The 16,991-nt window shown below is 37.2% G+C and overlaps 1 protein-coding gene across 3 annotated transcripts in view; it reads right to left on the bottom strand.

The window, feature by feature from the left end:
• The window catches only part of NUDCD3 (NudC domain containing 3), a 193,960-nt gene that overhangs the window by 122,344 nt on the left and 54,625 nt on the right, over positions 1 to 16,991 (bottom strand). The window lies entirely within an intron of this gene.

Genomic DNA, 16,991 nt, shown 5'->3' with positions numbered 1-16,991 from the left:
CATCTGGGGAAGGCGGCAGCTGGTACAGAGTGCAGTGAGGCCCCAAGTTTCCAATAAGTCAGGCACCAGTGAGGGCACCATGGGCAGAAAAGCCTCTGCACTTGAGCATAGAAAGAACACCTAGATGCAAGGGAAAATCTGGTGCCATGTGAGTCCTGGAAGGAAGTGGTATACCGCATGCAGAGAGATCCAGACCCTATAGGCAGTCAGGTCCCAGTGAGGACATAGAGGGCAGAGAAGCCTGAGAACACAGACCCAGAAGCGGTCATCTTGGCACACCACAAATCTGGGGCCATGTGAATCCTGGGAGAGAGCGGAAGACAGCACATGGTGATAACCAAACCCAGCAAACAGACAGGCACTGGGGAAGGAACCATGGTCGGAAAATCCTCCAGACACAGACTTACGAAAGACTCCTCGGGCTCCCCTTGAAGAGGCAACCTAGGGAGGTGTGTATCTACACTCCACCACCAAAAAAAAAAAAAACATAATATAGAACAAATAAACATGCCAAAACCAACAAGTTCAGAACCCTGGAAACCAGTTCAATAGTTACACCAACTGGCCGAAAAGCTGAAGGTAGAGGGAGTCAGTAATCAAGTTAGAAAGCTCCCATTTCTTTTCTTTTCTGTTCTTCTTTATTTTTTCCCCCTTTTCTTTGTTTTCTTTTTTCTCCCTACCACACAGGAACCCCTCCCATTCAGAAACAGAGAATGAGCTCATTAAGGCAAGGAGAAAATTGAAGTTTAAATTTCACCAACAGTCTGATACTTCAAACTCCAAATATCTTTCTGGAGGCAACCAGAAAAACATCAACAGGGAGACGAGAGCCCCCATCAATCTTACAAGACAGAAAAAACTTTCTCTCCAGTACTTAAGAAAAATCCCTCCCACCCAGCCCCCAGCCAAACCAGGAGAGGCAAACACAGCCCGTGAAATGCAAACAAAAAAGTGTTGGGGACTCTCCCCTAGAAGAGGGGAGGTAGGCACAAGTCCCCAGAATTGCTAAATCAGTGCTGGAAAGCTTAAGGGAAAGAGCACCCTCTAGTGGATTTTTGGGGAACAGGGAAGAAATAAGTAGAAAAAAATAAAATCACAACACCTAGGGAGAGAAGAGTCTGAGTTCCAGAATTACGACAATAAAATACACAAAGGCCTCAGTTCCAATAAAAAATCATAAGACATACAAGAACACAAGAGAAAATGGCCGTATTAAATGAAAATCATGAAGAAGAGAAAATCCTACGGAAGCCAGGTTAAAAACAGAGGACCTCAATAAAACAATGTTAAATATGTTCAAATAAGGCAAAGAACACACAGAAAACAAACTAAGGGAGATCAGGACAAAAAAAAAAAAAAAAAAACTCAATAAGAAGACAGGAAACATTAAAAAGAACCAAAGAGAAATACTAGGCTTGAAGAATAAAATAACGGAATTAGAAATCGCAAGGGCAGGATTCAACAGTAGATTCGTGCAGATAGGAGAGAAGATAAGCAAACTAGAAGGCAGGGTAACTGAACTTATCAAGTCTCAAGAGAAGCAAGAGGAAAGAATAAAAGTGAACAAAGTCAAATGGAACTGTGGGACACAATTAGGAAATCCAACATTACAATTTTTGGAATTCCAGAAAAGAGGACAGTAAGAAAGAGATAAAACCAATTTTCTAAGATAAAATAACAAAGAATTTCCCAAGCCTGAAGAAGGTGTAGGGCCTGCAAATCCAGGAAGTTAGGTGAACTCCAAGTAGAAAAAATAAAAAGAAGTCTACACCAAGACACATTGTAATAAAACTCTTGAAAAACAAAGGCAAGGAGAGAGTTCCAAAAGCAGCAAGAAAACTATACAGTATAGCATATAAAGCCCATTGCCATCGAGTCAATTCCAACTCACAGCAACCCTACAGGACAAAGTAGAACTGCCCCCATAGGGTTTCCAAGGAGCAGCTGGTAGATTTGAACTGCCAACCTTTTGGTTAGCAGCCAAGCTCTTAACCACTACATCACCAGGGCTCCATAACAGGGGTCCTCAATAAAAATTTGTACAGATTTCTCTTCAGAAACCGTGGAGACCAAGACACAATGAAATGACAAAGTATTGAAGGAACAGAATTGTCAACCAGGAATTCTTTACCCAGCAAAGTTGTGATTCAAAAGTAAGAGTGAAATCAAGGCATCCCCAAATAAACAAAAGTTATGAGAATTCATAACTACCAGACCTGCTCTGCAAGAATTATCTGTGGGAGTTTTCCAGATGGAAATGGAAGAACACTAGACAGATACTCAACTCTGTATAGGGTGAAAAAAAAGAGGAAGAGAGATCTACAATAAAGGCAATGGCACAAGCAAATATAAGAGCTACTTGTATGGTATTTCCAGTGAGTAAACTTACTATTTAAGTTCCACAAGCAATACAACATCAAACGTGTAAGGAATAAGTACAAATTTAACCTAAATGACACAGAATGGATAATGAAGTAATTGCTGTCACAACAACAGAATGGGGAAGGGAGGAGCAAACATGAGTAGAGCTCAAGTATGTTAATGTTGTATGTTACTTGTTGTTTGTAAGTTCAACGTTGACATCCAGCTAAAATAAGTCGGTGCACTTGTAAGTTGTTAAATGTAATATTTGTGGTAACCACTAAGAAAGGGTGTAGAAAATATACACAGAAGGAAGAAGAAATAAAAAAAGAATGTAAAAAAGAAACAAAACACAAAAAATAACAAAAGCATGAAAACTGTGGAACAAAGAAGATACAAGATACACAAAAACAATCAGCAAAATGAATGAAATAGGTCCTTCATTCTCAAGTAATTACCTTAAGTGTAAATGGTTTAAATTCTCCACAAATGACAAAGAGTGGAAAAATGGATCAAAAAAAACCTTGATTTATACTTATGCTATCTACAAGAGACACCTTTTAGGCTCAAGGACACAAAAGACTGAAAGTGAAAGGATGGAAAAGAATATTCCATGAGACCAGTAATGAAAAGGGAGGAAGGATGGCCATACTGATATCAGATAAAATAGATTTTAAATCAAAATCTGTTATGAGATGGAAAAGGGCATTACATAATAATAAAAGGGTCAATCCATCAAGAAGACATAACAATTATAAACATGTATGCACCTAACATCAAACTCATTGCTGTCAAGTCAATTCTGACTCACAGTGAATCTACAGGACAGAGTAGAACTGCCCCATAGGGTTTCCGAGGCTGTAAGTCTTTATGAATGCAAACTGACACATCTTTCTTTCGTGGAGTGGCTGGTGAGTTTCAACTGCTGACCTTTTAGATAGCAGCTGAGAGCTTTAATTAATCACTGTGCCACCGGGGTACCTAACATCAGAGCCCCAAATTATATGAAACAAAAACTGAAAGATCTGAAAGGACTAACAGACAACGCCACAATAATACTTAAAAACTTCAATACATTTTCAATACTGAACAGAATATCTAAAAAGAAGTAAGAACACAGAGAACTTAAACAACACCATAAACCAATTAGACCTAATGCACATGTATAGAGCACTTCTCCCAACACCAGAACAATACACACTTTTCTCCAGTGCACATGAGTCATTCTGCAGGACTGATCATTTGCTAAGCCACAAAACAAATCTCAACAAATTTTTAAAAATTGAAATTATATAAAGTATCTTCTCTGGCTACAAAAGAATAACAACATTACAAATTAATAACAGAAGGAAAACTAAAAAACACACAAATACATGGAAATTAAACAATGCGCTACTAAACACACAATGTATCAAGGAAGAAATCAAGAGAGAAATAAAATATCTAGAGTTAAATAAAAATGAAAATACAACATACCAAACCTTTTGGGATGCAGCAAAAGCAGTCATCAGAGGGAAATGTATAAGAATAGACACTTTCACTAATAAAAAGGAAATATCTCAAATAAATAATATAACTTTAAAACTTGAGGAATGAGGGGGGGAAAAACAAGCTAAATCTAAAGCTATTAGAAGAAAAGAATTTAAAAAAGATCACAGCAGAAATAAATAAAATTGAAAACAGAGACACAACAGAGAAAAATCAATAAAACTATAAGCCTGTTCTTTGAAACGATCAATAAAATTGACAAACTTTTAACTAGACTGACAAAGAAAAAAAAAAGATGGAAATAACCAAAATAAGAAATGAAAAAAGAGACATTACAGCTGACCCAACAGAAACAAAAAGAATTATGATAAAATACTATAAACAACTCTATGCCAACAAATTGGATAACCAAGATGAAAGGAACAAATTCTTAGAAGCACACAACCTGCCTAAACTAACTCAAGAGGAAAAAGCTTATCTCAACGGACCAATAACAAATGAAGAGATCGAATAAGTAATCAAAACGTATAAACAAATAAGTTCTAGACCAGATGGTTTCACTGGGGAATTCTTCCAAACATTTAGAGAAGAAATGACATTAATCCTGTTCAAACACTTTCAAAAGATAGAAAAGGAAAGAACAACCCCTAGCTTATTCTATGAAGCCAACATTATCTTGATATAAAAATCAGAAAGACACAAAAAACTATCGAACAATATCCCTTATGAACAATATCCCCAGATGCAAAAATCCTCAAAATACTGGTGAATAGAATCTAACAGTATATTAAAAGAGTCAAACACAATCAAGTGGGATTTATACCAAGAATGCAAGGCTGGTACAAAATTAGAAAATCAATCAATGTAATATACCACACTAAAAGAACAAAGGAAAAGAACCAATGATCATCTCTATAAGACACAGAAAAGTCCTTCTATAAAATCCAACCTCCTTTCTTGATAAAGATCCTCAGCAAGACAGGAATAAAAGGAAAGTTCCTCAGTATGGTTCAGGGCATTTATGAAAACCAACAGCCACCCAAACAAAATTCCAACAGCCTTCTTTACAGACATGGAAAAACAAATCCTCAACTTTATATGAAATGACAAGATGCTCCAAATGGCTAAAGCAATGTTGAAAGAGAAAAAGTAGGAGGACTCATTCTTTCTCATTTTAAAATGCATTATACAGCTACAGTAATCAAAACAGCCTGGTATTAGTATACCAATAGATCAATGGAATAGAATTGAGAATCCAGAAATAAACCTACAACTGATTTTTTACAACAATGCTAAGTCTATCCGATGAGGAAAGAAGAGTCTTTTCAATAAATGGTATTGGGAAAACTGAATTCCCATATGCGGAAAAAGGAAACAGGATCCATGTCTCGGACCATACCAAAAAAAAAATCAAAATGCATTAAGGACCTAAATCTGAAAACTAAAACCTTACAATTCTTAGAAGAAAATGCAAGGGCAACGCTGTCAGGCCCAGCTATTAGCAATGGGTTATCTAATATAACAAACAGCAACAGACAAAATAAATAAATGAGACATTATAAACATTGAAAACTTTTGTTTATCGAAAGACTTTACTAAAAGTCTTTTAGTAAAGCTGCCAACTGGGAGAATATCTTGGGAAACCATATATGCAATAAGAATCTAATAACCAAAATATATATAACACTTAGAGAACTTAACAACAAAGAGACAAATAATCCAATCCTATAATTAGCAAAACATTTGAAAAGACATTTCCCAAAGAGGACATTCAAATGGCTAACAAACACATGAAAAGATACTCAACCTCATTAACCATCTGGGAGGTGCAAATCAAAGCCACAATGAGATACCATTTCACTCCCATTAAGATGGCTAAGATTAAAATAAATAAATAAATAAATAACAAATGTTGGCAAGCATGTGGGGAAACTGGAACCCTACCTGTTGTTGGTGGGAATGCAAAATCGTACAGCCGTTGTGGAAAACAGTGTGGCAGTTCCTCGAAAACTAAAAACAGAACTACCATATGACCCAGCAGTTCTACTCCTAGGTATATATATACCCAAAAGACTTCAAAGCAGACACTCAAGCCGACTTGTACACCAATGTACGTTGCAGTACTATTCACAATAGCCATAGGTAGAAACAACACAGACGAATGAATAACAAAATATGGTATATAAATACAACGGAATACTGCTCAACCAGCAGGAAAAATGAAGTCTTAGTATGTACTACGATATGGATGGAGCTTGAAGATATGCTGATTGAATAAGTCAATCACAAAAGGACAAATATTGTATGACCTCACTTATACTAAAAGACAAGAACAGACAAATGTATAGAGACCAAAGTTTATTAGTGGTTAATTTTTTTTTTTTTTAGGGGCAGGAGGGAGGGGGTAAGTGGGGGCTGTTGCTTATGGAGTACTGAGTTTTGGTTTACAATGATGGCAAAATAGCATTTATTAAGAGTAGGACTGCACATGGATTATCTTAAGTACTGTCAATAAGCTGTAGACCTGTAAAAAGTTGAATTAACAAAAGCTGTGCTAGATATTCAACAATGACAAAAATAAAAAAAAAGAGTAACTTCTGAGACTGCTTATGCACAACCAAAAACTTCATGGGATATAGTTTCTTGGTTTGGAGGTTCAGAGTCATGGTTTCACGGGACATCCCAATTAGCTGGCCTAGTAACTTGTTAGTGCTTCTGTTCTACCTCTTAGTTCATTGCGCAGTGCCTGGAGTCTTAAGAGCTTGCAAGCTGCCATCCGAGGCACAATTGGTCTCTGGTCTCTATTCACCTGGAGCAACAGAGGAAGAAAGAGGATCAGGAATAGGAGAAGGACACAGAATGTGTGGCTAAGTGCCTCCATGAACAACTGCCTCCTTCACCATGAGACCAGAAGAACTGGATGGTGCCCGGCTACCATTAATGAACATTTTGGTCAAAGGTTCTACAGAAAAATCCTGATCAAAATGAGGAAAATACAGAACAGAATTTCAAATTCTCATGGATACCTGACGTTCTGGAGCCACAGAGGTTCCCCTGACAAACCCCTGAACCTATTACCGTAAGATAATCTTTAAACCTTAAACCAAAAAATCCCCTGAAGTCATATTAAAACTGAACAATAATTTTGCTTAACTAGTAAAGAATGTCTGCTTTGAGTACTGTATACTCTTTTAAGATCTATCTACATGGAATAAAACTGACAACAGCAACTCTAAAGAACAGATAGGAAACTTAGTGGGCTGTGTATTTATGTTAATACAGGAGGAACAACTCAGAAAAGGAGGGTGAGAATAGTTGCACAACTTGAAGAATGTAATCAACGTCACTATATCGAACATGTAGAAAACTGGTGTTTTTGCTGTGTATATGCGCAACAAAAAAATTAATTATTTTCTAAAAAGAATAAGAAAATGTTAAGACATATGGAATAAATAAACTGGGAGCAGGGAACAGCTAATATTGCATTCAGTGAAGAAAGACTGAGACCTTTCCCCTTGAAAGGGGAATAAGACAAGGGTGTCTGCTCTCACCACTCCTATTCGATATTGTATTAGAAGTCCTAGCCAGAGCACTAAGGCAAGAAAAAGAAATAAAAGGCATCCAAAATGGAAAAGAAGAAGTTAAATTATCTCTATTCGAGATGACATGACCCTATACATAGAAAAGCTCAAAGAATCCACACGAAAGCTTCTAGAGCTAACAGAGAAATTTAGCAAAGTTACAGAATTAAAGATAAACTAACAAAAATCAGTCAGGTTTCCAAAGACCAGCAATGAGAAATCTGAAATGAAAATCAGGAAAAAATTTCCATGTACAATACTATCTAAGAGAACAAAATACCTAAGAACAAATTTAACCAGGGATGTGAACAACTTACACAATGAAAATTATAAAATACTGCTGAAGGAGATCAAAGTAGATCTAAATAAATGGAATGAAGTTCCATGTTCACGGATAGGAAGACTTAATATTGTTAAGATGCCAACAGTACACAAAGTGATCTATAGATTCAATGCCATCCTAATCAAAATTCCAACAGCCTTCCTTATGGAATTGGAAAAAACAACCCTCAATCTCATATGGAATTGCAAACAGCTAAAACAATTATGAACGAGAAGAACTAAGTAGGAAGACTCTCACTTCCCATATTTAAGCCATATTATTCAGCTACTAGGGCCCTTGTACTGTACATAGAAAGGGAGCTGGGAAAGAGTCAACGTTATTAGACCCTCACTGCCAATCAAAGTGGGCCCTGGTGGCACAGTGATTAAGAGCTCGGCTGCTAACCAAAAGGTCGGCAGTTTGAATCCATCAGCTACTCCCTGGAAACCGTACGGGGCAGTTCTATTCTGTCCTATAGCATCACTATGAACTGGAATCAACTTGACAGCAATGGGTTTGTTTTCTTTATTTTTGTTTTGTTTTGTTTTATACAGCTACCATAATCAAAACAGTCTGGTACTGGTATAATAACAGACACACAGACCAATGGAATAGAACTGAGAGTCCAGAAATAACCCCACACATCTATGGTCAACTGGTTTTTGACAAGGGTGCTAAGTTCACTCAATGGGAAAAGAAGAGTCTCTTCAATATATGGTGCTGGTTAAATTGGATTTCCATATGAAGAAATCTGAAACAGGCTCCATGCCTCACACCATACACAAAAACCCACTGAAAATGAATTAAGTGCACCTAATTTTAAAAAAAAAAAAAATTTTTTTTTTTTAAATGTGAAAACTAAAACTATACAATTCTTAGAAGAAAATACAGTGGCAACGTTGTCAAATCTAGTTTTTAACAATACTTTATCTGATATATTAACAAAAGCAGAAGCCAAAATAAACAAATGGGGCCTCATAAAAATTAAATACTTTTGTTCATTGAATGGTTTTATCAAAAAAGTGAAAAGACAACCTACTGACTGTGAGAATATCTCTCAGGATAATATCCAATAAGAGTCTAATACTCAAAATATATACAAAATTTCTATAACTAAACAACAAAAAGACAAATAGCTCAATCAAAAAATGGGCAAAGGCTATGAATAACATACCACCAAAGAAGATATTCAAATGGTCAACAAACAACATGAAAAGGTGCTCAACACCTTTAGCGATCAGAAATACGAAAATCAAAACCACAATGAAATACCCTCTAATTCCAATTAGGATAGCTAAGACATGAGGTTGCTATGTGTCAAAACTGACTCAGTAGCACCTAGCAACAACAGTCAACAAGAATTTTTTTAAAAAAAAGGAAAATAACAAATGTTGGCGAGAATGTGGGGAAATTGGAACCCTTATCCATTACTGGTGGGAATGCAACACGGTACAGCTGTTGCAGAAAACAGTGTCGCGCTTCCTCAAAAACTAAAAATAGAACTACCATATGACCCAGCAATTCTACTCCTACGCATATGCCCAAAAGACTTGAAAGTAGAGACTCAAACAGATACCTGTACGTCAATGTTGACTGCAGCACTATTCATAAAAGCCAAAAGGTGGAAACAACCTAAATGTCCACCAACGGATGAATAAATAAAATGTGGTACATAACACAATGGAATATTGCTCAGCCAGAAAGAGAAATGGATTCCTGATAAATGCTGTAAAATCGATGGAATTTGAGGACATTATGCTCAGTGAAATAAGTCAATCACAAAAGAACAATTATTGTACGACCACATTTATACAAAAAGATAAGTAAAGGGAAATGTATAGAGACCAAAGTTTATTAGTGGTTACCAGGGACAAGAGGGTGGGAAAAGGGATGTTGTTGCTTACACAGTACTGAGTTTCTATTCATGGGGATGGAAAAAACCGCACTGATTAAGGGCAACAGATGCACAAGAAACTGGTGTAATATATATCATTAATTTGTACAGCTGTAATAAGATTAACTATTAAATGCAGTGTGATATATATATATATATATATAAAATATGCAATTTTGAATGAGAAGAACTAAGCAGGAGGACTCTCACTTCTTGATTTCAAAATGTACCATACAGCTACAGTAATCAAAACAGCAAAGATAAAAAGAATTGATATTGCAGCTGCTTATGTACAACAAAACATCTCTCACAGGATTTGGTTTACTTATTTGCAGGTACAGGGTCATGGTCTCATGAGACATTCCATGTAACTGGCCTAATATCACTTTTAGCACTTCTGTTCTAACTCCTACTCCTAGTTTGTAGTGTCTGGTATCTTAAAAGCTTGCAAGTGGCCATCTAAGGTACAACAATTGGTCTTTGTTTGCCTAGAGCAACAGAGTAAGAAGACAAATCAGGAATAGAAGAAGGAAATGGAATGCATGGTTGACTGCCGCTATGAACAACTGCCTCCTTTGCCATGAGACCAGAAGAACTAGATGGTGCCCAGCTAACAATACTAAACTTTTTGATCAAAGATTCTAAAAAAGAATCCTGATCAAGAACCGCTGCAACTATTGCCCTGAGATAATCTTTAAACCTTAAACCAAAAATATCCACTGAAGTCATCTTAAAACCAAACAATAGTTTACCTTAACTAGTAAAAAAGATTTGCCTTGAGCATCATGCTCTTTTAAGATCTATCTATATGCGATAAAACTGACAACAGCAACTCAAAAGATTAGATAGGAAACTTAGGGTGCAGTGAGTTTATGTTAATGGGGGAGTAACAACACAGAGATGAGGATAGGAATGGTTGCACAACTCAAAGACTGTAATCTGTATCACTGGATTGTACATGTAGAAACTGGTGAATTGGTGTATGTTCTACACTGTGCATTCTCAACAACAAAAATAAAATTATAAACAAAGAAAAAAAGGACTCAGTATATGGGATCAAATTAAGAATAGACTCAAAAAAATAGGTAGGAAACTTGGGGATCTTTGAGTTTAGGTTAATGGGAGAGAAGCAAACTCAGAAAAGGAGGGTGAGAATGGTTGCATAAGAATGTAAACAATGCCACTGAATTATATACATAGCAATTGTTGATTGGTGTATGTTCTGCTATGTATATTTGCAACAACAACAACAACAACAAAAGAATCCTCATGAAAATGGGGAAAAATATACAACAGAATTTCAATTCTCATGGAATCCGGACTTTCTAGAGCCATTGAGGGCTAGATGAATCCTTGAAACTACTGCCCTGAGATAATCTTTAACCCTGAAACCATAAACCAAAAAAATTCTCTGAAGCCTTCTTTAAACCAAATAGCAGTCTAGCTTAACTAGTAAAGAATGTTTGTGGTGAGCACTGTGCTCTTTCAATACCCTTTCATTGGCAAATTTTTTTTTTGGAAATTTTTTTGATGGCATGTGTTTTCGGTATTGGAATGCAGGCTTACTAATTAAGTGTGTTTAAATTTTTGCTCAGTAATATGAATTTTGATAAGTCAAGCCATCAATAAGGTAAGTGGCATGCTGGTGCCACCGATCTGTGGTGTGACAATATGCCAATAAGAACTAAATAAGAGAATTTATCGCAGGTGCCTTTCCATTAGGTTACATAGGGAACCTCTGGTTTTCCAAATAAGATACAGAAAAACCAAAACAAACCCATCAGGGCTCCCTAACTATTACACAAGAAAGCCATGATTATGCTTCCAAGCCTTACTCATGGAAGGAAAAAAAAAAGGCAAAAGTTTACAAAACTAACACATCCAGGAAGCATTCACCTAATAGAATGCTCAACCTATACAACAAGGAAGCTCCAACTCCAGTCTGCTGAGCTTCATTCATTTCAAAAGAGACCAACTTGATGCTAAATGCATTAAAACCAGAATAACATACTACCTACAAGTTCCAGGGGCACAAGAAGTGGCTGGTATACCATTATACCAATAGTAACTAAAGAGTTAAAGAACTTACTATATGGGATCAAATTGTTAACAGAAACTCAAAAAGTTAGATACGAAGCTTAGGAACATGTGAATCTCTATCAAAAAGGGAGAAAAAGATCGAGAAAGGAAGGTGAGAATGGCTCCACGACTTGAAAAATATAATCAATGTCACTGTATTGTACTTGTAGAAATTGTTGAACTGTATGTTTTCCTGTGTATATTTTCGGCAACAATAAAACAACAAACACCTTAAGAGTATTTAAAAAAATAAACATAATCCACAAAAAAACTGATTAAAAAAATTGGACTTCATCAAAATTAAGAACTTCTGCTCTTCAAAAGACACTGTTAAGTCATAAAGTGGAAGAAAATATTTGCACATTATGTATCTGATAAAAGGCTTGTAACCCAAATATATGAAGAACTCTCAAAACCTAAGAAAACAAAGAGCCCAATGTTTAGAAATGGGACAAAAGATCTGAACTGACACATCCGCAACATCGTTAGTTACTGGGGAAATGCAAATTAGCCCACAATGAAATACCTCTATGTGCCTATGAGGATGTCTAAAATTAAAAGAACTTAAAAGTGTTGGTTAGGACATGAAGCAATTGGAACTCACACACTGATAGTGGGCATGTAAAAGGGGCAATATTTTGGAAAACAGTTTAGTACAGTACCTGTCATATGATGCAGCCATTTTTCCACGCCTTTTTTTTTTTAAGTTATTTACCCAAGAGAAACGAAAACACATATCCATAAAAAGATTTGCATATAAATGTTCACAGTAGCCTTATTTATAAGAGCCAAAAAAAAAAAAAAAAAACCAGAAACAACCCAAATGCCCACAATAGGTGCAGAGAAAAACAATAAAAAGGAATAAACTACTGATGTACACAACATGAAATTCACTGGCTGAATCTCAATTATGCTAAAAGAAACCAGGCCCAAAGTGTACGTCAGTATGATTCCGCTTACATAATTCTAGGAAATGCAAACTCATCTGTGGTGACAGAAAGCAGAATCAGTGCCTAGGTGTGGAAGGCGGGGTGCAACGATGGGGAGTGACAGGAGGTACAGATCACAAAGGAATATAAGGAAACTTTTGGGAATGATGAATATGTTCACTATCTTGACTGTGGTAATGGTTTCACAGGCTTATACATATATCAGAACTTATCACACTGTACACTCCAGTATGTGCAGTTTATTACATGTCAATTATACCTCAATAAAGCTGTTAATAAGAAAATAAAATGGCCTAAGTTTAAAAGAAGGTGGGCAAAGAGGAAGGATAAAAAGAGGAGAAGAGGCAAAGCAGTTATCCATGGGGCACAAAGGGCCTCCTGACGCAGCCATCCCAAGACAAAGAAGAAAAGAAAGCTGGAAGTATACACTATTAACTTTGCTATGACTCTCTGACTAAAGTCAAAGGCAAGTCGTCTGTAGAGAAGGAAAAAAAAGCCACAGATGAGAAAAAGTGTCATAGGTAAGGGCTAAAACGGCTTCCCTGTGCCATTTTGAGCCAAGACAGCAGTAGTTCAGAAATAAACGAGATCCAGAGTCAAGGCCAGTCCGAGGATGTTCCCCAGAGGCGACCAAACATAATGGCACCAAGACAGGTAAACAAGAATAAGAAGGCCCTCAAGTACAAGGAGAAGACAGAGGGCCAGGAATTAAATGAGCAGGGAAAGGCGAGGGAATAAAGATATTGAAGATCCAGGGCACAGCAAAGAAAAAAATTAAGACAACCCATTAGGACAACAGGAAGAAACATAGAGAGTCTGAAGCTAACGAGCTACTGCTTCAGTCAGGGACCTCTTAAAAGCTTCCTGCTGGGTCAGGAATTAATCCCAGGAGGCAGACTGGAGTCAGAAGTATCAAGGATTCTAACATGGAACCTCTTTTTCCTACAAGACCTGAGAAGGTTTTGGGGAAAGGATAAGAAAGATCATACGATCATTAATTTTCTACAAGTAGTTTGATTTAATAAAAGAAAGTCAGGAGTCTGGAGGGGCAATCAGAAGGTCTAAAAACTCCAGTAAATCGATCAGTCTGAGTGAAGTGGCTAATGCAGCAAGTCAGATGATGACGGCCTGCCAGTTTCAGCTGCCCTGAGACGTGACTGAAGAACCCTCACATAAATGGTTGGTGTCGTTTCTCTATGGATGTTAATTCACTCAACTGTAATTCCTTTGAAATTATGTTTTAAGATTTCTTTATGTATTTAGTTTACCCACCTTTGCTGCTCTGGGCAACTATGAGGACAAGTCAACTGTTGGGTTTTAAAGACATTCTGTTCTCTGCCCGAGAACTCAATACTGTTATGGATGCCCAGCATGGTCCTGCATTATAGCTGAGACACATTGGAAAGAAAGAACTTTAAAAATAAAAAAGATCTATAAAATTCCATGGTGGTTCCTTTGCAAGAGATGCTCACTGCTGCTGGAAACAGGATTCCAAGCCAAAGGAAAAAACGTTTTGAAGAGTTTCTTTCTGGACTTTAATTTACTGCTCCTATAGATCTGTATACATAACTCCAAGATGTGGGTTAAAATAGTACTAAGACTTAGCAGAATCTTTGCGGCTAAGAACAGCAGCCAATCTACTCAGTAATGACAGGCTGAGTCAACACCTTTGGTGTCAATTTGCAAACAGAATCTACGAATTTGGTCTATACAGCATGGGTGCTCTCGCCATGGAAGGACATAACAGATTAGAAAACAGGCATGATCTACTGCTTGCTTTATCATTCTATCATGGAGGCTGCATGCAAGGACATGAATAGCAAAATCCCTCATGCAAGGGGCAGAGCTTCAGAAAGGCTGTCACAGGGACACGAGATCCATGGCAGAGAACTGTGTGCCAAGCCAAATGGCTGAGTGCACCAACTTCTGACACACAGACAGCACAGCCTTCTTCTTCCTTCTGCAGATGAGCTAAAGGAAAGGTGGCCTGGCATCCCTCAAAGGATTAATGATACAATCAAAGTTAAGAACGTTAAGATGCTGGGACTCCAAAATTTGTCTTTAAATATAAAAAATAAAACTTCTTCCATGTCATTTTACTTGAAAACACAATCAATCCCCATGGAAGCAGCAGTCAAGAAATCAAACAACTGTATTTACTACATTGGGCAACTCTGCTGCAAAAGACCTCTTTAAAGTGTTAAAAAGCAAAGATGTCACTTTGAGGACTAAGGTGCGCCTGATCCAAGCCACAGTATTTTCAACTGCCTCATATGCATGCAAATTTGGACAATGAATAAGGAAGACCAAAGAAAAATTGATGCATTTGAATTGTGGTGTTGGCAAAGAATATTGAATATACCAGGGACTGCCAGAAGAATGAACAAATCTGTCCTGGAAGAAGTACAGCCAGAATGCTCCTTAGAAGTAACGATGATGAGACTTCACCTCGTGTACTTTGGACATGTTATCGGGAGGGCTCAGTCCCACAGAAGGACATCATGCTTGGTAAAGTAGAGGGTCAGCGAAAAAGAGGAAGACCCTCAAGGAGATGAACTGACAGAGGCTGCAACCATGGGCTCAAGCATAACATGGATTGTGAGGATGGTGCAGAACTGGGCAGTGTTTCATTCTGTTGTAACATAGGGTCACTATGAGTCTGAACAAACTCGACAGCACCTAATGTCAAAAGAGTTTGCAAATAGCACAAGAATAGAAAGATTTACTGATCTATCAAATCCTGCCATCTCAAATATTGTCATATTATTCTTGAAGGAGTAAATTCAACTTATTTAATTTACTTTTCATTTACAGCAAACAACCACTGAGGTCAATCTTGCCCATCTCAGGTTCCCCACTATCAATACTCTCACTCCAGTTATCTTTGCTATTTGTCCCAGTAACCCAATTCCTAAGGGTCAAACCTAGCTTCTTCTTGACTTTAGTTCAGGTCAATAACTGACTCTATCTTAGAACTTTCTCTTCTCTTAAATCTTTGATGCTGAATAATCTGAATTTTCCTTCTCTATCTTATCCTTCTTTGCTGGCTCCTTTTCTTCAACCGTCCCCCCAACTGTGGCACAATCCAATCTTTTCACTGACCTCTGCCCCCTTCACTCCCTTCAGAGACAAAATTTCATTCCCATGGTTACAACCACGACTTCTAAAATGACTCCCAAATCTAGCCCAACATTTGTTTCTCTCTCCCAACCTGCATTTCCAACTGAGAGTTGATTGCTTCCAATTAAATGTCCCACAATCATCTCATATCTGAAACCAAACTCACACTTCTTCTATGGATAAATAGCAAAAATATTTGACGTTCATATGGTACTTTATAGAGTACTTTCACATACATTACTGCACATGCTACACATGCTGAATGAGAGTGAAAGGTAAACCTATGCACCAAACTAGGGTGTAGAACATAACTTTATGAACTACATTATGCCAATTGTCTGCAACGTCCCACAAGACTATGGTCCTAATCCCTCAAACTCATAAATCCAATCCCATGAGTTGGTTGGTTATGTCTAAGAAGTATCTGTAACTGTGCCCTCTATGTGCTTCATTATATACACCTACTGACTATTTCATTATCTGATATTTCACATTACGACAACAGTAAAGTATCTACTATCTGACTATTTTCTGCATTAACAACGTACATCTGGCAGTTATGTACACCAAGGTGGGAGGCAAGAGTAACGCTGGCTGTAATGGTTAAGGTTATGTGTCATCTTGACTGGGCCATGATTCTCCGTGGTTTGGCAGTTATATTCTGATGTAGTCTGGTAGTTATGTAATGCTGTAATTTGGCAGTTACATAATGATATAGTCATCCTGCATTTTGTGATATGATGTGGTCAACACTGATTTTCACATAACAACCTTGTCTTAAGTGTTGATAAGTGAGGAGTGGGTGTATATGAATATATGTGCATACAGTCCCGTACATGCATATACATATGTGTGTGTATATATACACACATACACCTATATATACCCATTGCCATCAAGTTGATTCTGACTCATAGCAACCCTTAGGACACAGCAGAACTGCCTCATAGGGTTCCCGAGGGATGATTGGTAGATTCAAACTGCTGACCTCTTGGTTAGCAGCCGTAGCACTTAAGCACTGCACCACCAGGGCTACCTACACCTATATATAAAAATACACACGCATATATACATATATATAAACCTATACACACATATGCCTACATACATACATGTATACCTGCACATATATTTTTCAGTTGTTTTTGCTTTTGCTTCAAAATTATATACAGGTATCCCCTGCTTTTCAAAAATTC

Source organism: Loxodonta africana, chromosome 8, assembly GCF_030014295.1.
Source record: "Loxodonta africana isolate mLoxAfr1 chromosome 8, mLoxAfr1.hap2, whole genome shotgun sequence".
Classification (NCBI taxonomy): Eukaryota; Metazoa; Chordata; class Mammalia; order Proboscidea; family Elephantidae; genus Loxodonta; species Loxodonta africana.
Note: the sequence above shows the minus strand (reverse complement) of the source record. Positions and strands in the feature narration are given on the sequence as shown.